This window comes from Trematomus bernacchii, unplaced genomic scaffold (genome assembly GCF_902827165.1).
Source record: "Trematomus bernacchii unplaced genomic scaffold, fTreBer1.1, whole genome shotgun sequence".
NCBI classification, from domain to species: domain Eukaryota; kingdom Metazoa; phylum Chordata; class Actinopteri; order Perciformes; family Nototheniidae; genus Trematomus; species Trematomus bernacchii.
In genome coordinates, this window is record NW_022987607.1 from 3048456 (window position 1) to 3071786 (window position 23331).

The 23331-nt window shown below is 38.6% G+C and overlaps 1 pseudogene; it reads left to right on the plus strand.

Moving 5' to 3' along the window:
- Nucleotides 1–9954: 9954 nt before the first annotated feature.
- LOC117482914 lies at nucleotides 9955–22277 on the plus strand (annotated as a pseudogene).
- Nucleotides 22278–23331: the final 1054 nt, after the last annotated feature.

Consider the following 23331-nt stretch of genomic DNA (forward strand, 5'->3'; position numbering starts at 1 on the left):
CTTCATAATTGTTTTATGAGTTATTATAAATATTTGTTTTGGGCCAAAACAGAAATGAATCCAGTACTTGAAACAAAATGTTAGGTCTGTCTGTGCATGGGTAATACATTAAAGAGTAGTGTTGTTAAGCCTGATTGCTGGGCGATTAAGGATATTAACATTATCTGTGATAATAGTAGAAATACCTTATTATTCAATACCTTGTAATCTGAAAATATTAATTTATTTATTTAGTTTAGTGCGAAAGTGTAATCTGATGTGACAAAATATATTAATCACCACTATTTAACACATGTCTGGTCATTGGAAATATAAAAAACAATCATTAATTGTACATCTGTAAACATCTGGTCATTCAATTCAAAGTTCATCTTTGTACGAGAGCTGGAAGAACATGTCCGTCAGTCTTCCTGACTCGTTCTCCTCCTCCCTTTATGACACCGAGTGTCTGGTGTGTAAAGGCATCCTGATACTGTAGATTAGCACTGAGGTGCTGATTGGCTCAAACTCTTCTTCATCAGAGCGCCATATTTCAACCCCCCCAATTGTTTTAACGAGAGTCATGTATCTGAACCAAATGCCCTAAGTGAAGCCGTTAGTCTCATCTGACTGACCCCAGGTTGGTGCTGGTGTGACAGGGAGGCTTCCAAGTGTTTAAAGCAGATGTCATGCTTTCAGTTCATGGCTCAGTGGGGGGCAGCAGACCCATGTGAGACAGTATCAACGGCTGTAATGTTCGTGTGCCTCCTGAGTCTTTGGAGGAGGAGCGGCAGTTTGAGGAGTGTCATTCTCTCTGGGAGCAGGAAATGGTGTCCATTCTCAGACCAAATCATTAATGTCATGTAGAGCAGCCTTTAGCATCTCTGTGACTGCACTCAGCCGGACTGCAGCAGGGCAGAACTGGGTGACTTTTAGTGAAGCCGTCCAAGGCCATAGACAAAATGGAACCACGTACTAACAAAAGGGACACAAGGTCATCAATGTCTCTCTTTACCTTTGGCCTAATTGTAAAACAAATGAGTGGAAAAAATGTGGAACACTAATCCATCATCATTACTTTAATGAATAACTTATGGGTTGAAGTCAAATTCAAATTAACATTAACATTAGAACTAAAGTCAGTCAAAATTGGACGTGCACGGATCAGAATCTAATCAATACACCATTTTCCCAGCTCTGCATGAAATGGATAATAAGATTAGGTACATTACGGGAGTGTTAAAACACCCAAACATGCACACTTATCTTATTCTAGTAGAGATTAGAGGACAGGTCTAATGTTGAGAACAAAATGATCAAGTCAAAGTTATTTATTTATTTTATCTTATTTAATAATTAATCTTGAATTACTAATAACTCTACAGAAGGCAACCATTTATAATGTGGATAAGGTGAATACTTATCCAAAGTGTGTGTGTGTGTGTGTGTGTGTGTGTGTGTGTGTGTGTGTGTGTGTGTGTGTGTGTGTGTGTGTGTGTGTGTGTGTGTGTGTGTGTGTGTGTGTGTGTGTGTGTGTGTGTGTGTGTGTGTGTGTGTGTGTGTGTGTGTGTGTGTGTGTGTGTGAACAGCTTGTCAAGGTTAAAACACTTTGGACAGCAGTGAGAATGTGAGGCGCCTGTTATGAGAAACAATTTGTTGCTTGGACTGAACTCGAAGGAAGCTCGACTGGAGAATTTAAAATAAATTAAAACAACTGTTAACTAAATACATTTGACATTTAGCTTGAGCAGGCTTTAATACTTTCTTTATGGTATTTAAATTGGGCTCAAGTAGAACCTTTACAGTACATGGATTTGGCTTGGAATACAAAGTGATATTACTGATATCTCTGTCTGTTATGATTTGGAAGTCTCATCATTTAAAGTGTAGGCCTGTGAAGGAGAGGCCCTTGGAAAACAACATCTATTTTTTTTAACTGTGATTACTTATTTTAAAGAGATAGCAACATTATACTTTTAAAGAATTGCTCAATTCATTTTACACATTTATTATGCACACAAAAAACATGATCCTGGCTTAACCAGGGACCCTATCTCTTTTGTTCATAAGCTTGGTTTCAGAAAACTTGTCAGTAGTTTAACAACAATGTGAATTTTAGTAATGTCTATGGAGACCAAATTGGTTGATACGAGAAATAATTTGAAGCAGTTTAATAAAGAATGTTAAACTATATTTAAAACTGTAATTGAACTTCAATTTATATTAATTATCTGAATCCAGTGGCCAGTTGGAACAGATAATCAACAAAGCTTCCATTTTGCAGCAACAGCGCAAAAATGTTTCTACAATAATTCGTATTATTTCTGAGTGTAGTTCTGTCTTATCAGCTTTGTTTCGGAATGTGTTCAATACATTACGTTTTTTCTTCATTATTACAATAAATTAATATTAAGAATACATGAAACAAATAATACAAAATTGACCTAAAACAGCAGACAGATTTAGCAGATTTTATTAATAGAATATCCCCTCCCATCTTCAGAGCAATCAAACTATTATAATATTAGCGTTAAGAAAGCTTACTTAAATATCTGCCACGACATAAGTAACCGGATCAGAGTAACATTAAGTACAGTCCGCGGCACTGTGAGTGCAGACGTCGATGTGTCCCATTATCATTCATATCATATCACATCATAATGTATCATATATTTCCTTATTTGAGTCAGCTTCTTGAGCCGTATCTGGCCGTGCAACACTCACAGTGTCACATACTGTATGCAGAAGTATTATTTTAAGCAACACATTAAGTTGACGAAACACTCGAGTCAAATTCTCCTAATTAAAGTCAGATCGTGTCTTAGACGGGGCAGTGATTTCATAAACCTGTTAATGTACGCATTCAAACACTTTTTCTTTTACCAGCTGTATTCACCTTGCAGGTGCAGCTATGTGGCTTTTATCCTGGATAAAGTGTTTAAGTCATGGATGTTTAAAGTTTAACTTCTTCATATTTGACTAATATTAAAGTTCACTTTTCATTCAGGAAGTATGACGCTGCGCTGTCAGTACGCTTGTCCGTGTTTGAGATTGGTCGAATGCTCCAAATACCACCCCTTTCATGTGAACGCGCACCTAACTAGATAGGACACGGCTGGCTTGAGCGAACCACTTGATAACCAGCGTCGTAGTACAGTTTAGCGCCAGCGCGCGTATGTTTTGGATTAGGCCAACCGGCTAACTCAAACATATCCAGGTTAGGTTGAACCAGCTTCGTAGTACAGGCCTCAGATCTCCTCAGGCAGGTCTTACGACCAGCAGTGATGCCTCTGAGGGTCTCGGGGTGCAGGACGGGGCATAGGGTTTATAAAAGGTCACAAACATATCTTAACATAACAGCAATACAATTTAAAATGGATTCTTAAAGCAATATAATCTTCTTTTCTTCTTACACCTACAGCGCACACCCTGAACAGTGTGCTTCTTGTTTACATTTTCCTCTGCACACTCAGATGCGGGACAAAAAATACTCTTTTGCTATTTATTTTCATACATTACATCTTTATATTATGTATTTGTCTTGAGTCATTTACTTTTGGTGAGTTAACTAAAGCTTAGTTTATTTTACCCTGGCTATGGACTGATTCATTATTATTTGTTACAAAACATGCACAAGACGGCGGTTAGACAAACAAAAATAGACCCCCGATACAAACAATCAGACAAACATGAACTCATAATAAACACCAGCGCGCCAGCAAAGCTCATCCAGCTCAATTTAGTTTGAATGAAGAGGTTTCAGACGGGGTAGGGAATTATCTCCAGTGGAGCGCCTTGACTCACGCTTCCGCCCTTGTATACAAGTTATAGATCGGTGCCTGATGACCGTCCAAGAGCGATAACTATCTTATCCCCTTCGGACAACCACTACTCTATTCTAGTGGCGCTATGCCCCCCGATCAGGAGCGCATATACTTTTTTGTGGGGGAAATTTCTGAAGCAATTGGGAGTCAGGACTCAGAGAGACACGATGAGAGCTGGAGCTTTGATGGCAAACACTGACGGTTTATTTGGAGCTGCGGCCGGAGAATTCACAAGACATATCATAGGGCCAGAGGTCTGACCACACGGTAGAGATGCCACAATCAATTCTGAAGACCCCTCCTGTAGCTCCAGGTTTGAACTAGTTCAGAGTGTAATAATCAACATTCTTCAATAGATAGACTAAACAGCTGAGGGACACTGAATCACATTTGTTGTCACTACACCCCGAGAAGGATGTGTTCCAGGTTTTCCACAACAATAGCCGCTTTCACACCAAGTACTTTGCCGTACTTAGTGCCCAGCACTTAGTGCCAGCACTTAGTACCCCCATGGAACTAAGTACAGATCGCGTTCACACCGGAATAAATTCCCTGAGGGAAGATTACGCAAATGAAGCCGCTGACGTCACTTCTTCTTCTTCTGCTTTGGGTTTACTGGCAGGCCGCAAACAACTTCACGGCGTATACTGCCACCCGAAGTCCCCGGCCGGAAGTCCCCTGAGTTGGGGACTGGCTTCAGTAGAAGCTGCTGGGACTCCCAGCAGCTTCTACTGAAGCCAGTCTTATTCTCTATCCGTTGGTGCGCGGGGCTAATGCTAATGTTAATAATGCTAATGCCAGCAAATACAATGGCGGCTTCAGAACGGAAAAGTACGGGTAAAAGTACTCCGGTGTGAACGCGCCTAATGACTATCTCTGACCGACAGTTGCCCGGTCAGAAACTGGTAACAACAAAAACTTGCTAGGGCAGCCCCTCCTTAAGGGAGATAACGGCTGCTCAAGGCTGGAGCATCTGTGTCAGAGGGTGAAAGAGGACACTCGGGCAAATTATTCCCTAACAGTTCCTCTCTTTTGATCAATTTTGATATCATTTAGTGTACGATGCACATCCAACAGGTTCATCTGCTGCTGCTGAACGTCTTGTCCTACTCGTTGTGTGCCTGGTCAGTTAAGACAATAAATTAATATATATATATAACACGTTTCAACTGATGGGATTTTATGAATAATTTATCATTTAAGGGTCATTTTAATCCGAGTGACAGGAGGTTTGAAGCCTTATATGTAAAAGTGTGTGATTAAGTTCTTTCTATGCTGATGTCTGCCTTTAAAACAATACACTTGGCAAAAGTAAAAATATGATATTCTCATAGTTGCCTGTTAGTTGCTACAGTTTAGTCAGATTATGGTCTGTAATGATGTTAAAACGTGTAATTAGGTTTAAAAGATTATGCAATACAAAGACGAACTAATAACCTAGAATGTATTTGAAATCTCTCACGTTAAACATGGTGAAAAAAATTAAATACATTTTTCTTTTTCAAATAAAGCTAATTTAAACAGCAAATAAACAACACATTTAACATTCAGAAACTGCAAATTGGTTTTGCTGTTTGTTACACAATGTGAAATGTTCCTCTGAGATGATGGCAGCCTTTTCTGACTTCTCTTTTGTTTACTGTCTCACACCCTACCTACCAAACCCCATAACTAAACAGCACAGGGATGTTCTATTTTAACCTCTTATTGTGATGACAACCACACACACACACACAACACACACACACACACACACACACACACACACACACACACACACACAACACACACACACACACACACACACACACACACACACACACACACACACACACACATACACACACACACACACACACACACAAACAAACACACACACACGCACACGCACACGCACACACACACACACACACACGGAAGGCCCATACAGGTGCACAGGACCTACATTTCCCACACTTTTATTAGCACCAGTGGACCCGGACATCCTGTAGTGTATGTCATATACATGTGTAGGGGGGGTGTACAGTGGGTGGTCATTGAAAATGTGTTCTGATATATGTTCTTCACAGACAATGAGCCAAGGCCATTGAGTGTTGGTTTTTCTTTAACTAAATAATGACGGGTCCCACAGACCCGAACACCATACAAGGGAAAAAATGTGGAACACTAATCCATCATCATTACTTTAATGAATAACTTATGGGTTGAAGTCAAATTCAAATTAACATTAACATTAGAACTAAAGTCAGTCAAAATTGGACGTGCACGGATCAGAATCTAATCAATACACCATTTTCCCAGCTCTGCATGAAATGGATAATAAGATTAGGTACATTACGGGAGTGTTAAAACACCCAAACATGCACACTTATCTTATTCTAGTAGAGATCAGAGGACAGGTCTAATGTTGTGAACACAATTATAAAGTCAAAGTTATTTATTTATTTTATCTTATTTAATAATTAATCTTGAATTACTAATAACTCTACAGAAGGCAACCATTTAAACTTGGTGAAAAAAAAAAACAGTTTTCTACTTTTTGATTAAATACATTTTTCTTTTTCAAATAAAGCTAATTTAAGCAACACATAAACAACACGTTTAACATTCAGAAACTGCACATTGGTTTTGCTGTTGGTTACACAATGTGAAATGTTCCTCTGAGATGATGGCAGCCTTTTCTGACTTCTCTTTTGTTTACTGTCTCACACCCTACCTACCAAACCCCATAACTAAACAGCACAGGGATGTTTTATTTTAACCTCTTATTGTGATGACAACCCGCAGCATTTCTTTGAGCGATGCCTTTTGCCTACATCCTATGTGTAAAAAAACAAATCTATATATCTATCTATCTATCTATCTATCTATCTATCTATCTATCTATCTATCCATCTATCCATCTATCCATCTATCCATCTATCTATCTATCTATCTATCTATCTATCTATCTATCTATCTATCTATCTATCTATCTATCTATCTATCTATCTATCTATCTGAAGAGACAACACACATCATGGTCCTGTATGAAACTCAGCCACCTCTTTTCCCTTTCTAAAGCAGGAAGCCTCTAGGATGTTTGTCTGTCGTCAACTGTAATAAAGCTAATATTTGTTCACAGGCTGTCAATTAAAATCAATTGAGGTTCAGCTAAGATCATCGTTTAGCCTTCCAGCTGCTATTGTACCTTTTTGGTTCACTCTCACAAGTCTAATATCGTTGTTTTTTGACCACAAAAACAACAAAACCTCTAAAACCCCATTGTTCACGACTTGCTCAGCACCAAACTGAAAACAAGAACAGTTAGATGAGAGTGGGTGAACATCGTGTGGCATTTAATACAGCAGCTAAAGGTGGAGACCAAAACCTAAACCAAATAAAAGTGAATTTTGAAATCCAATTCAGGTGTCGAACTATCAACTCCAAATGAAGCTCAAGTTGCACCGTAGCTGCTGGAGGTTCACATTAGCAATTTTTGCAAAAAAGTTTTGAATATCTAGCTTAAAAGGTGTCAATGTGGTAATCTTCCCAATGTGAATAAATGAAGCTGTTGACAGTTCTGCTGTTTAAGTGGCCGTGTCAGACCTGACCTTTACCTCACCTACCTCTATTAAGCTTACCATTGATAAAAAGATGCTAAATTGGCTGTAAATAGAAAGGATGTATGTTTCCATAATGTCTTTTCAGACGTGTGAGACCAAGCATGTGAAACTAGATAGAACATTCTAAACTTTTGACCTATGCGCACTACGCATTCTAGATGGTACAATAAAAGCGTAAAAGTTCCAGCCACAATTCTGAGAAGGCGCTTGTGGGTTAGGGATAGGCCTTGTTAGGACTGGCTCACTTTATGGCGCATTTCCATTACAGTTTAGGAACTGGGGTAGTATCTATAGTAACGCAGTGTAGGCGGAGCTGTGACGTCATCTTCAATGAGAACCCCAGAAAAACAACACAGCCGTTAGCTGTTAGCACTCAGAGCTCACAGCTCCTCATATCTGTTCAGAAACTAGACAAAAGTTAAACAAGTACAAACCACAGACTGCCTGTGTCATGGCGAATACAGTCGCTGGTTTATTTATGTCTGTAGGCCGTTGTTGTGAGTGTTGACGGTCGGAGCATATACTGCGTTAGCTTAGCCAATCTCCATTTAGAAAACAAGCATTTTAAAAGGTGTCTCGCCTGCCGTCTGTCTGCAGACTTGACAAAGCATTAATTCATGGTTTTTACTAACCGGTATCAGTATGTTGTTACTTCGGCATCATTTTGAAACGTGTATTACAATTAAATCACGGTCAAATATGTTCATCTTGTTGTAGTTGTAGCCCCCTTGCCAGTGATTCTCTCTCTAGTTTAGCATACTCAGCCCGACTCAGCCCGGTTGTTGGCCCGGAAAGAACCTCAATTTTATGGGGCCAGATAAACTGTGAAATAGTACCCGCTAGCCGGTACTACGCTAAGTGGAAACGCAACCAAAAACGGTCCCCGCACGGCTCGGCACGCTTAAAGCGAGCTCCGCGCTGTAGTGGAAATGCGCCATTAGACGGCTTTTTTTAGGACATTTGACTTGTGAACCTGTTGCTTTTGTATTTTGACTTTGTGTCTTTTGTTATTTTTTGGATTCTTGTAAATCCGCTATTTTTGTTAAAACCTTAATAAAACCGGTTTGTACTTTGTACATTTCGACCCAATTCCTGGTCTCTCTCGTGGTCTCTGAAGGTATCTGCTTGGTCTTAGAGTGAGGTAAGAACACCCTTCCTTGGAAAAGGCTGACATTAGTTGATCATTTGGATTTAAAATTGTTTGAGGGGAATAGGAACCCTGCTAAGGTTCACATTGGTTACTGTGGTTGATGTGGTTTTGATTGATGTTGAAATATTTCATATGCTCTGCTGATGTGGTAATATCCCTGCTGTGATATTAATATTTAACTCTGGCTGGTAATGTCACTGCTGTGATATTAATGTTTGACTCTGGCTGTGTTTGATATTACATTTGCATTGTTTTGATTGGTATAACTGGGGATCAAAATTGGGGGTTAGGGATTGTGGGTCCTGAAGCTGCCCTAATTACCAAGGAGTCTCCCAACGACACAGGGTTTCCCCTCCAGGGGCAGTTTAGATACTGCTTTGGGGTTCTACCAGCCCACCAACACCTACAACACTATACACTCCGTTTTGCTATCCTAGCGGTCGGACATCCGTGGCTTTAGTGCCTAAACTAGGGATACGACGGGCAGTTTGGTGTTAGAGGCCACGCAGTAAACGCCCCCCTAAACAGATTACGGTGATCCTGCGTGTATATTCTGGGGGGTTTAGTCCTAAAAAGATTGGACGGTCGTTCACCGGAGCCTTATCAGCACCGGAGTTTGGTATCGGAGACGGCCTAGATATTAACATTGGTTGTATCGAAGTTAGATTCCTTTTCAAAGCAAAGAAAGTGAAAACCATAAAGTAGCCTACAGAACAGTTCAGCTTACAGAGAAGAGATAACTTCTAATCTTTTACAACAAACACAATAAGATATGTTTTTAGTAACGTTGTTATCCTGTTACCTGTAATCCGTTACTCTCCAGAGTCCAAACAATGGCCGCTACAATGCTGACAAACATTCTTAATTTGACCAACACCATAACAAGAACTACACAGAAACATTCAATAATGTAAATACACTGAATTGAATTCCGCGCAGCTGCACAGAAAGCCCGATCCCCCATTGTGCGGAGTTTGGTCCTCGGGGGGCGAAGCCGATGGTTGGTTGTGGCGATGCCTTTACCTTCCCTTTATGAACAGTCAGTATTTCTGTCATTTGCCTCTGAAATGATGGACTTACCACCCTTAAAAAGGAAATGTTATGCTACATATCTGTATTGTTTGCCTCTACTTTGAAATGTCTCCATGCTTTAATGTTCAAAAAGCTCTTTATGTTTCTCATACTTTATGATAGAATAATCTCTAATCTCTTTGTTTAATAGTTATTAGTTTACTTCCTCGTAGAAACACAAACATTGGTACATCTTATTGTGGTTCACAGAACAGTAAAATAGTCTAACACAGCTGTTAATATAAATCTCTTATTGCATTAAATCGATGTTTGGTGTTGAATCATACCATAATTGGAGCCATGTTACTCTGACTTGTTACTGAAGACACCTGTAGATAATAGGTGTTTGAATGTCAGGCGTGGCTGCCTCACAGATAATAGATGACTGATCCACCCTTTTCTTTCATTATAAACTCTATCCACAGATTGGCTGTGACTGATTTAGGAGAGCCACGCTGCCGAGATGCTTTACAGATTAAAGAGAACCAAAACTCTCTTGTCCCTTCTGAGCATCGCTGCCATTTACTTGCTGTATGGATCCACGTGGAATTTATCGGTATATTCCCGTGACCATGGGAGCTCCAGAAGTTGTGACTGTCACACATGTTTAGGAGACGGAGATCCGTGCTTTAAAAAGACTCTCAACGCAGTTCCAAGACCCTTTCTGTCAAAAACACATCGAACATCGCTGGAAGAATACAATTGGTGGAAGGTAATATATCTATCTATCTATCTATCTATCTATCTATCTATCTATCTATCTATCTATCTATCTATCTATCTATCTATCTATCTATCTATCTATCTATCTATCTATTTATCTATCTCTGTCTGTCTGTCTGTCTGTCTGTCTGTCTGTCTGTCTGTCTGTCTGTCCAACTCAGTCTCACGACATTTCGTGTTATAGTCACGAAATTAATCTATTCATTCGTATTCACCAACACGATTTCCACATTTTTTTCGTGTCACGAAGAACGATTTTAAAAGCAATGTAAATAATAATTAATTAGAAGGAAAAAAAGATTGAAAAAATACAGATTTCAGTATTCTGAGGCTCTGAGCCCCATTTATTTTCCTCGCGGACGGCAAAAAAAAGTCAGAACTTAGACAATTTAAAATAAAAACAATAATCGTGGCTTGATATTGAGTAAGAACATGTTTTTATGAACCACACAGCTTCTGGTCTTCCAAGACCCGACCGGACAAAAAGACGTGGAGCAGGCACGAAACACACTACCAATAGAAATACATTGCTTTTAAAATCATTCTGTGTGACACAAAAAAAATGGGAAAATCGTGTTGGTGAACACGAATCAATAGATTACATTTATTTTGTGACTATTACACGAAATGCCGTGAGACTGGGTTGGTGTGTCTGTCTGTCTGTCTGTCTGTCTGTTTATCTGTTTATCTATCTATCTATCTATCTATCTATATATCCATCCATCTATCTATCTATCTATCTATCCATCCATCCATCCATCCATCCATCCATCCATCCATCCATCCATATCTATCTATCTATCTATCTATCTATCTATCTATCTATCTATCTATCTATCTATCTATCTATCTATCTATCTATCTATCTATCTATCTATCTATCTATCTATCTATCTATCTATCTATCTATCTATCTATCTATCTGAAGAGACAACACACATCATGGTCCTGTATGAAACTCAGCCACCTAATTTCCCTTTCTAAAGCAGGAAGCCTCTAGGATGTTTGTCTGTCGTCAACTGTAATAAAGCTAATATTTGTTCACAGGCTGTCAATTAAAATCAATTGAGGTTCAGCTAAGATCATCGTTTAGCCTCCCAGCTGCTATTTCCCAATGTGAATAAATGAAGCAAAGAAAGTGAAAACCACAAAGTAGATTCAGACAGTAGGCGTATAGATTCACTCTTAAAGTATTAGCCTACAGAACAGTTCAGCTTACAGAGAAGAGATAACATCTGATCCTTTACAACAAACACAATAAGATATTTTTTTAGTAACGTTGTTATCCTGTTACCTGTAATCCGTTACTCTCCAGAGTCCAAACAATGGCCGCTACAATGCTGACAAACATTCTTAATTTGACCAACACCATAACAAGAACTACACAGAAACATTCAATAACGTAAATACACTGAATTGCTATTGTGTTTAAGCAGTTTCGGGTCATAAGAATCTCTAGGGATGTTGCTTGACCACAACCATGTTAAAGGTCCCCTATTATGCAAAATCCACTTTTTCATGTCTTTTATACATACATTCGTGTCCCCTCTGTTTAAAGAGATTCTGGAAGTTTCAGGAAAAAAGATTCTCTCTCTTTTTGTCCTGATCCATTTATATAAAAACCTGTCTGAAAATGACTTTATGATGTCATAACGATGTTTTGGCTTGTGTAACCATTAGCCAATCACCAACCAAGGTGGCTCCTTATTTTCATCTGAAGTAACAGACAGAGAATCAGCACTTTTGAAACAGGGCTGAAACAGAGGGGATTATGGGATGCTGCAATGATCTGTTTGGTGTTTCAGCCAATCAGAGACAGGTTCTGTATATATCTGAGACCTATAATATATTGATGAAAAACAGTATAATAGGGGACCTTTAAGTGGAACTGGTATTTGATTGAATTGTACACGAATGCTGGAATAACCTTATTTTTCTTTTATTCGTCAGAAATTACAGAACGACCGCCGCAACTTCACTCAGTTCAACGCAGCGGTGGAAAACCTGTTTAAAATAATCCCACCCATTCCAGATGTTGTCGAATCGAACCCTGACCGCTGCGTCAGCTGTGCTGTGGTGGGGAATTCGGGAAATTTGATGCGATCACACTATGGACCTCTCATAGATGCTCATGATTTAGTAATACGGTAAATTACTACTGCTATTTCTAATAACATCTAGACTGAAATTACTTTTTGTACCATGTGGTTTAGAAATTGGCAAAGGAACAAAAAGCATGTCTTATTTTTTCAAGGCTTTTATTGTCATTCGTACATACCTACAGTGTAGATATATCAATGAGAATCTTAGGGTCCTCCAACAGTGCGACACAATAAAACTAATTTTTGTTATTCTAAATAAAATTAGAATAGAAAAAGTGCCATAAGCATCTATATACAAGTAATTGGAATATGATATATTAGATAAATAATTTGTAAGTTGCAAACAGGTGAACGTTATGGATTTTCTAGTATTATCCCTCAGATGTGCTGATTACTGATTGTGTAAGATTTTTATAATATTCACATAGACCTATGCTCAGACTATTCTGTAACTTATTGAATTTGAACCCAAAATGCTGTCAAATCTTTTAAAGCCTTCATAATTCTCCAACCACAAAGAGTGAGAAAAAATCCATAAAAAAATAAAATAAAAATGACTGCAATACCGATTTGTTACCTCAGTGTTGACAACACATTTGCAGTTACATTTGTACTTGCCTTGTTAAAGATTCATTGTTAAAATGTACTACAGGTTGGTTATTGGCTGCTATTTTATTTCTATTTGAGATGTTATTTCTAGTCTTTTAATTTCTCTAATGTAGAATGCCTTGTCTTTTTATGTTGCTGCAATGCAAACATTTCCCAAATTGGGATCAATAAAGTACTTCTTATCTTGTCTTTATCTTATTCTATTCCTTGGCAAATATGGTTTAAAACTAATTCTACACTCCACTCATTCCTCATATAATTGTCCTCAAACAACACAATCTACTCATCTGTATTTTTTTTTTTAGAATTAACCACGGTCGTACCAAGGGATTTGAAAAAGATGTTGGGACCAGAACAACTCATCATGTACTCTATCCAGAGAGTGCCATTAATTTGGCAGACAACACTAGTCTTGTGTTTTTTCCATTCAAAACTACAGATTTTCTTTGGCTCATAAACAAGTTCAAACCAAGGTGAGTGGTCATTTTAAAACAACACGTGATGTGTAGTTCAATTAAAGCTCAGTACGCAAAGATTAGTGCATTGAATTGATGAGTTTGCATGAAGCATAAAAAACACAGGGCAATGTACATGAGAGAAATTAAGACAAAAGAAATAAACCGTCCAAAATATTTCAAAAATAGAAATAAAATAGCATTAAAAATGTAAAAAGTTAAAGAATATCAAATAAAAATAATAAAGCTATGTTGGAAGTCTGTATGCTCTTGAATTACCTGATTGGTGGTAATAATAATTAAATATAGGCTATGCAAGGGCCCTTACCAATTTACTATACAGTAGCTACGGATTTGAAATCTGAAAGATAGTGTAATATAACTCTTACTAAATAGTACTTTTGTAAGTTTTCTACTGAATTGAACAATTTTTCCTCCAACAGTGAAGGAGCTGCTGGAAACACAAAGAGAATAGCTACCAAGGATTTGGTGAGTATTCAAATGGTTTTTGCATGAAAAAAGTAATAACTGTTGTAATAACTTATATTGTAAACAAATTACAAGGAATTGGCTAAAAGATGGTAACTCAGTAAACTCACAATGGAATAACTTAGTAAATGAAATCTATATGAGAATGGAGAAAACAAACTATGAGAATTAGAAACCAAATGCATATCTTTGAGGAAAGGTGGAAAAAATGGGTCAAGTACAGTATAGAACAATATAATTAAAGGTCACCTATCATGCTATTTTTAGGCAATAGCATAGGTCTCAGATATATAACAAATATATAAAAAACATGTCTATGAAGTGTTTTGGTCAAAAAAGATCATCCATTCTAGCCATGCCTCATATCCCTCTATTTCTCTTCCTGTTACAAAAGTGCTGATTCTGGGTATAAACAGGTCTCTCTTGAGAATGAGACCCTGTGTCTCAATGAGATTTTCACCTGTATAAATAAAGGCTATATACAAAAATAAAAAAATAAAGCTTTTTTTTTTTTAAACTGAAACAAATAATAATTAAAACTGCGGTCACAGACGTGCACACAGTTGTGGGCGGGCCTTTGCGTATATGTGCCTGTCGGGGAGGGTCGCCGGTCATCCCGGCGTCAAGCTCCGTTAGTTTACGAGCTCCCCATTTGAGCGGTCGACTATTCCTTCCCAATTTAGCATCACATTGGATATGGCCTGAACTTGTCCTGGATTTGAATTTTTTCGATCATTTCCCTAGGAGGAGTTAGCGAAAATGTGCTTAAAACGCAAATGTTTCAAAATGGCCAACTTTATGGGGGGCGGGGCTAATGGAAGCCATTTTGAAATATGTCCGCCATTCCATGAGGAATGTCTGTGCCAAGATTCGTGAAGTCGGGAGAAACTATATGTGACTACCGCACAATAGGGGGCGCTACTGTGCCGTTTTAGCAAAAACGTACGATTTTTTTGTACAGTCTCAAAGAGTTCGTGGGCTGTGACGTGTGTTTTGCGTCCGAAGCTAATTTTATCACAAAGTTATGTGTCCGTAAGTCATTTTAACCCTTCGATTTTGAGAAAAAACTGTGTAGGTCACGCCCACATTCTTAATTGGTTGCGACACTTTAAATCTCAGTTCATACTCACCCTCCCAGTAGGCCTATGTGTATTAAAAGATATCTATATTTCGTCCATCCGTTCTTGTGGTATACATTTGTGGTGTTTTTGGCGCCACCTGTAATCCAAAAAGAACATGCTTTGGTGTGCCTATTCCCCAAGACAGACTGAACCTATCCACCAAAATCTGTGATAAATGGATACATTGTTGATGAGTTATGAGCATTTCTGTCTAAGCCACACCTTTTTGCTAATACGTTTTGATTAATGGCGGCCACATTTATCGGCTCATCATGCTAATTTCCTATGGTAATGTGTCTGACCCTCCACCGATGTATATTAAGTTTAGTGTTGATAAACTGCAAATTGAAATTTAAGTTAATATTTCACTGTTTTTACAATGATGCTAATTTAAAGTAGGCGGAGCTTAAGGGTTCAAGAGGATAATATGTAGAGCGGTGATGAAACGCAAGGATTATTAGATCAAGGATATCCGAAACAGTATGGAGCTCAAAGGCTTTCTCTCTTGCCGGTTATACCACAAGGTGAGTTCCTTTTTATTTCCTGCTTCTTCACACACATGCTCTCCAGTACAGGTTAGCTCTGAGTGTTAGTGATGCTAATGTAAACACCGACCATATTATGTCCAAAACAGTCGGGCATTGTTTCTGAAAGCAACGTTTCTGATAGTGTTGTGGGTCCGCCGCCGATTTGACGTCAAATCTGGATCAGCTCCGTTGTAGCCCCGTTTTTAGAGATTTGGGTACGGAGGAAAAGAGAGAGGGTTTTATTTTCTGACGCTGCGTGAGTTCCCTGACACACCCGGGACACATATTTATGTATAAAAGACATCAAAAAGTGCATTTTGCATGATAGGTCCCCTTTAATATAATTAATGTATACCTGAGTATTAACAATGTATCCATTATTTTATTTGTAATATTATTATTACTATTATTATATTATTTATTTTCGTACTCATCATCTGTTATGTAGTTAATCTATGATGTGTTTATTTTGTTATGTATGCTTTGTGAATATTTTCTTAAAATGCAAATAAAAAAAAATATATAAAAATTATATTGTAATGTAAGTAAGTAATTAAGTAACATTTATTTATAAAGCGCTTTTCACAGACAAAGTCACAAAGTGCTTGACAAAACATTAAAGGTCCCATGACATGCTTTCCGGTTATTACCCGTCCCCTTGTGTGTCATGTAGCTTTTTCTGCATGTAAACGGTCTGCAGAGTCAAAAACCCTCAAAGTACACCCTGTAGCGAGTAAAACTCTAACACAGAAAAGACCTGTCTATGCTGCCCCAGAACGCCTCGTTGGAGATTTCTATTTTTCTTCCTGGGTACAGTGACGTGACCTGGGTACAGTGACGTGACCATACCCAATTGGTCCAAATGGACCAATCCGCGGAGCCGTTACGTTACGTCCGCGGAGCCGCTACATTAAGTCCGCAAATTGGTCCAAATGGACCAATCCCGGACTTCATCACACACACACACTCAATATTTTCTCAGCTGCAGCTCCGCGCATTTCTCAGCCTGAGACGGCGGGACGCGACGAGGCTGTGAGTCTGTGTGTGAGCACACACACAGACTCACAGCCAGGCTGCAGGTGTGTGTGTGTGCTCGGGCTGGTTTCGGGCTGGGTTTCGCTGTGTCTCGCCGACCAGGAAATCACACCAGTAAGCCAGCTCACACTGTCCGCTCCTCGCAGCAGCGAGCCTCGCAACGTCCCGCCAACACGGCACCCAGACCCCACGCAGCATTCTCATCTGTTTGTCATTACTGGTGTCATTTTCTGGTTGCTAACAAATGTCATTGTAACATATAAACACAATCAGAGCACAGTGGGCTCACAGGGAGGGGGGGGGGCAGGAGCTCCAACAAGCCGTTTAGGACAGAGAGTGAATACACATACAGAGATGCTGTATGAGAAACCAATGTAAGTTTGGAAAATTGCACAATGTAAACATCTTTAAAACATCATAGGAATCATAAAATAATAAATGACCACACAAGCCACGTGTTAAAAAGTGCTAAAAACATAAAAACACAATAAAAACACAATAAAACATAGGATAAAATAGAATAAAATAAAAGCACACAGGTTACCAAAACGCCTGCCCAAACAGGAATGTCTTTAAATTACTTTTGAAGGAGTCAACAGGTGTGTGCATTGACTGGTGATAGGAATGGTTTGTACCAATATCAGTTCAATAAGGTCTAAGTCTGATTGATTACAGGTGATGATCCTCAATCCAGCGTTCATGAAGCATGTCCACGAAAACTGGCTGGAGAAGAAAGGCAACTATCCATCCACTGGCTTCATGACTGTGATTCTCAGCCTGTTCATGTGTGATCAGGTACGTTCAAATTGATCATTATCAACATTTACAAGGCAAGGCAAGTTTATTTATACAGCACCTTTCAACACGAGGCAATTCAAAGTGCTTTACAAAAATGAAGGACATTAAGAGAATTAAGAAACATATTATAAAATGGCATTTAAAAACACTAATTTAACCAGTTAAGCCCCATGCCCCCGGTACCGGGGTCATACCCACTTAACAGGAAGAAACTCAGCTATCAAACAATATGAAAAAAATGTTGCTAAACAAAACACAAGTGTAATACCAAGCCTCTGAATTAACACTAAGCAAAATTATGCTAACGCACTTAGCACAGAACTCACGGTAGAAATATTTGATTACTTATCTGATCTGCACAAACAAGATATCATATGAAAGCTGAGATTCCACAGATTCCAGAGGTATAAGTATCATTACTGTGCGACCAGGGCAGTGAATGCAAATCCAGACAACACACAACTTAGCTTTACGGTGCCAAAACGGCAAAATATGTCTTACCTTTGCTGTTTCTGATCAAAAGTTGTGTTCAATGGCATTAAAACGAAAAAAATGCTGCTGAAGGTTAATCCAATGTGTCTGTGTCACTTTGAAATGATTACTGATAATCCATCGTCATATTTCAACCCAGTCTCACGGCATTTCGTGTTATAGTCACGATATTGAATCTATTGATCCTTTTTTTTCGTGTCACACAGAACGATTTTAAAAGCAATGTATTTCTATTGGTAGTGTGTTTCGTGCCTGCACCACGTCTTTTTGTCTGGTCGGGTCTTGGAAGACCGGAGGCTGTGGGGTTCATAAAAACATGTTCTTACTCAATATCAAGCCACGATTATTGTTTTAATTTTAAATCGTATAATGTCAGACTTTTTCCCTAACGATACCCATCCCTAATCCTGGGTAATCAGTTCAGTGGGTGTGTATCGCAATGATGCTCGAAATGTCCCATATAGGCCTACGTCTGTTTCCGGTGACTTTATTTTGAAATTCAGTTCCTGACGGACGGCAAAAAAGCCAGAGATTATAGAATTAAACAAATAAATAAAAACAAGGATAATTGTGTGTTATTGTTGAGTAAATAACAGTGTGTTATTTAGAAAAGAATAACAAATTAGAAGGAAAAAAATGTTTTAAAAATACAGATTTCAGTATTCTGAGGCTCTGAGCCCCATTTCTTTTCCTCCCGGACGGCAAAAAAGGTCCAACAATATACGATTTAAAATAAAAATAATAATCGTCGCTTGATATTGAGTAAGAACATGTTTTTATGAACCACACAGCTTCCGGTCTTCCAAGACCCGACCAGACAAAAAGACGTGGTGCAGGCACCAATAGAAATACATTGCTTTTAAAATCATTCTGTGTGACACGAAAAAAAGGGGAAAATCGTGTTGGTGAACACGAATCAATAGATTAAATGTTGTGACTATAACACGAAATGCCGTGAGACTGGGTTGCATATTTATGGCAAGAACTGGGTTTTCATATATAGCTGCTATGATAGCTACGAGAGTGTATGACAGCTTCCGGTTTTGGGCATTCTGGCTGCGCATCACTCATTCACCAATGGGTAATGTTTAGATGGATTTTAGGAACTTCCACTCAATTCTATTGGCTCTAACGGTTCAAAAGAGGTGTCAATCATCAAAATCGACCGATGGGTTCCAGAGATATGGAAAATGCACCCAAATGACCCCAGAAGTGTTTTTTTTTTCTTCTAAATCTCTCAAAAAAGGTAGAATTTCACTTGTTTTGCATCAATCTTGATACAGGGTATTTATTATATGTTATAGTTTGGATTCCTAAAGCTTTGAGTCTACTATCCGATCATTCAAGGGTGGTTTTCACTATAAGTAATTTTTATTTTTGGACGAACACTATAATTTACATTTTTTTACTATGTTCAATCTGAATTTACTTTAAAATAAAAAAAAATCTATATTGATTTTGACTTGTCTACATCCAACTCACAAGTTTATCATTGCTTTGAGAAGAAAGATTATTAATTTATCCCTTTTAGAAGATATAGTCATTTGTTCTGGGCATGCCATTTTCGAGCCTGAGACCTGGAAAACAGGCTCAGGGCTGAACAGGTTAATTATCCTAATAAAGCATGCTGACCTGAGGGTATACATCTACGTGAAGCCAAACAGAGCAAATGTGTGTTATCTTACTGAGGAAACGATCATTACATGTTCATAAATAACAGAACGAAAAACCAAGAACTCTAGAAAGCAGGAACTCTAATCATTTACTGGGTCTTATTAATTATTCTAACCAATTGCTCCCAAAAGTGACAATGATTAAACTTTACTCGTGCAGATGCAGCAGAGTCCACAAACTCCATGTGCGGTAACAGAGCTCTTTTTATTTATTTTTCATGAAGAAAATTTACTTTATATTGCTGGTGTGACCGGCCATTGACCTGCTTAACATGCACTTTGTTTAGAACTAGCATTAATTGCAGGCATACGTGTTGTATTATGCATGTATTTCCCATTGAAATGTCTCTGTTTTGTGTGTGTGCAAATCGACTGGCATAATTCCTTTGCATAAACAATAAAGGCTTTTATCTTGAAATTAATATTTAATATGACTATTTCTAGGTTTATTTCAGGCTTGCAGATTTAAAGTAAACCTGATAGGTGGAGAGTTGCCCATATAGGCGGAGCTCCCCGTTTCTGACGTCAGAACAATTTCAAATCTGTATCAGCTCCGTTGCAGCCCCTTTTTTGGAGATTTGGGTACGGAGGAAAATAGAGAGGGTTGTGTTTTCTGACACTTGGTGAGTTCCCTGGAACACCGGGGACACATATTCATGTAGAAAAGACGTACAAAAGTGCATTTTGCATGATAGGTCCCCTTTAAGATATCATTGTGCCGCCAAATGATGTGCAATACAATATGACTGAGTGTGCTAGATACTGACTCTGCACCCATGTGTTATGAACTACAGTAAACACTTAAACACATAAACACAGCACACTTTCTAAAACTAATATTCATAAACCTTAAATTACCCTATTAGTTTTTCAGCATGTGATTGTAGCCTCAAGTTAGAATAACAAAACTAACTTCAAATGTATACAATATGGTTGTGATTTTGAGTTAAACGAAGTATCTTATTATTTGGTTTTCCCTTTGCTCTAGTGTGGTATAGGTTTTTGTGCATGTAAATGGTCTGCAAAGGCTAAAATCCTAACGTTTCTCTCCTCCTCCATTGGACTCCTTTGCTTACTTCCAAAAAATAGTGACATCCGTATGTAACGCTCCCAGACATTGTAGGTGATAGGCTAAGGGGCGGGACATCTCCAAGAGGTTGACCAATCACAACAGACACAAACACAACCAATCCGGCCAGCTAACCAATCAGAGCAAACTGGGCTCTGGTTTCAGACAGAGGGTGAAAAGAGGTGCTGCAGCACAGGCAGTATGAGAAAAATAAAGAGCTTTTTGAACATTAAAGCATGGAGACATGTAGAGACACTACATACTGATATACACCTGAACATCAGCAGGAGAGGACTCTTTAAAGTAGAGACACTACATACTGATATACACCTGAACATCAGCAGGAGAGGACTCTTTAAAGTAGAGACACTACATACTGATATACACCTGAACATCAGCAGGAGAGGACTCTTTAAAGTAGAGACACTACATACTGATATACACCTGAACATCAGCAGGAGAGGACTCTTTAAAGTAGAGACACTACATACTGATATACACCTGAACATCAGCAGGAGAGGACTCTTTAAAGTAGAGACACTACATACTGATATACACCTGAACATCAGCAGGAGAGGACTCTTTAAAGTAGAGACACTACATACTGATATACACCTGAACATCAGCAGGAGAGGACTCTTTAAAGTAGAGACACTACATACTGATATACACCTGAACATCAGCAGGAGAGGACTCTTTAAAGTAGAGACACTACATACTGATATACACCTGAACATCAGCAGGAGAGGACTCTTTAAAGTAGAGACACTACATACTGATATACACCTGCACATCAGCAGGAGAGGACTCTTTAAAGTAGAGGACACTACATACTGATATACACCTGAACATCAGCAGGAGAGGACTCTTTAAAGTAGAGACACTACATACTGATATACACCTGAACATCAGCAGGAGAGGACTCTTTAAAGTAGAGACACTGCATACTGACCTGAACATCAGCAGGAGAGGACTCTTTAAAGTAGAGACACTACATACTGACCTGAACATCAGCAGGAGAGGACTCTTTAAAGTAGAGACACTTGATAAACACCTGAACGTTTCTTTGACCCTAAATGTGTTTTCTTTTGTTTCCCTAGGTCCATGTGTTCGGATTTGGAGCAGACAGTGATGGAAACTGGAGTCATTATTTCGAAAAACTCCAAAACAAAAAGTTAAAAACTGGAGCACATCCTGGGAATGTTGAATATGGAATTATCCAGGAGCTTGCTAAGCAAAACACAATCGGGTTTTACAAAGGGTTTTGAGCTTCCTTCACAGTAAAATCCGGAGTGTTAATTTACCCCTGTAGATAAGGACCATATGTTCACTGTCTCTCAGTGTTTTATCTACAGAGTGTTTATTAACACTCCGGATTTGACTGTGTTACAGCACGAGCTAGTATTCGGACGGTGAGAGGAAACGATCTGCAAAGCAAAAGAAGACCAAGAAGCCTTCAACCCGAGGGTCGTCTCTTCTCTGATTGACACATCATTTTATATTTAAAACTGAGGGTGCTGAATCGTCTATGGCAGGGGTTTTCAAAGTGTGGGAAGGTGAGCCTCCCCTGAGAGAACATAAGAACAGCCGCGCCCCCCCCTCCCAATTATTATTGCTATTATTATTATTGTTGTTGTTGTTGTTGTTGTTGCTATAATGCAGGGGTATTCAATTGCATTTCAAAGAGGTCCAGTAAGAGAACATGTCATTAAATGCTCTGTTTTCGCTGTCTACCTTTCTCTTTTTTGAGGGGCAGAAACACAAAAGTCTCACACACACACACACACACACACACACACACACACACACACACACACACACACACACACACACACACCTGCCTAAAACAATACACTTGGCAAAGGTAAAAATATGATATTCTCATAGTCGCCTGTTAGTTGCTACAGTTTAGTCAGATGATCGATGGTCTGTAATGATGTTAAAACGTGTAATTGGGTTTAAAAGATTATGCAATACAAAGACGAACTAATAACCTAGAATGTATTTGAAATCTCTCACGTTAAACTTGGTGAAAAAAAAAAAAAAAATCTAGTTATTAATCTAATAATCTAATTTTCTACTTTTTGATTAAATACATTTTTCTTTTTCAAATAATATTAAGCAACACATAAAAAACACGTTTAACATTCAGAAACTGTTCATTGGTTTTGCTGTTGGTTACACAATGTGAAATGTTTATCTGAGATGATGGCAGCCTTTTCTAACGTTCTCTTTTGTTTACTGTCTCACACCCTACCTACCAAACCCCATAACTAAACAGCTCAGGGATGTTTTATTTTATTTTTCTTTGAGCGATGCCATGGAACTGTGCCTTTTTGCCTACATCCTATGTGTAAAAAAAACAATCTATCCATCCATCCATCCATCTATCCATCTATCCATCCATCCATCCATCTATCTATCTATCTATCTATCTATCTATCTATCTTTGGTCCGGCCTCCTCCGGCGTCATACCCTACCAGGCGCGTTTCAGAAGCATTTCAGAAGCGGAGCGTCTTGCCTGCCGGCTCGCAGTTTTTGTTGATTTGGGCATATTTCCTGGACAGGCTATACTTTGTACAGACAAAGTTAATAATAACTGTAATAT